Here is a 347-nt window from a genome sequence, read left to right on the forward strand (position 1 = left end):
GTCGACAATGTTTCCAATCAAACTGAGCTTGTTTACACAGTTAAATCATAGGTATAGATTACTCCTTTTTTCCCTCAGAAGTCTGTCTGGTTGCTGGCTCACGACCAGCTTCTGCACAATATCCTTTCTTTGACCCTGCCTCTTCAATGCCAGGGCCACCATGCTGCCGTGCCAGCTGCTCCTTCTAACTGAAAGCTTAAGTTCTAGTTCCCTCCTGAGTCAGTTGGTTTGGCAATTTGAAAGGTCTTTTCAACTGACCTCTGTTAAAAATAACAAGACTTTGACAATTAAAGAAATCAACTGTTTATTAAGGGTGAGAGAGAAAGAGAGACATTTGCAGTCCTAGA

Source organism: Elephas maximus, chromosome 1 (genome assembly GCF_024166365.1).
Source record: "Elephas maximus indicus isolate mEleMax1 chromosome 1, mEleMax1 primary haplotype, whole genome shotgun sequence".
NCBI lineage: Eukaryota > Metazoa > Chordata > Mammalia > Proboscidea > Elephantidae > Elephas > Elephas maximus.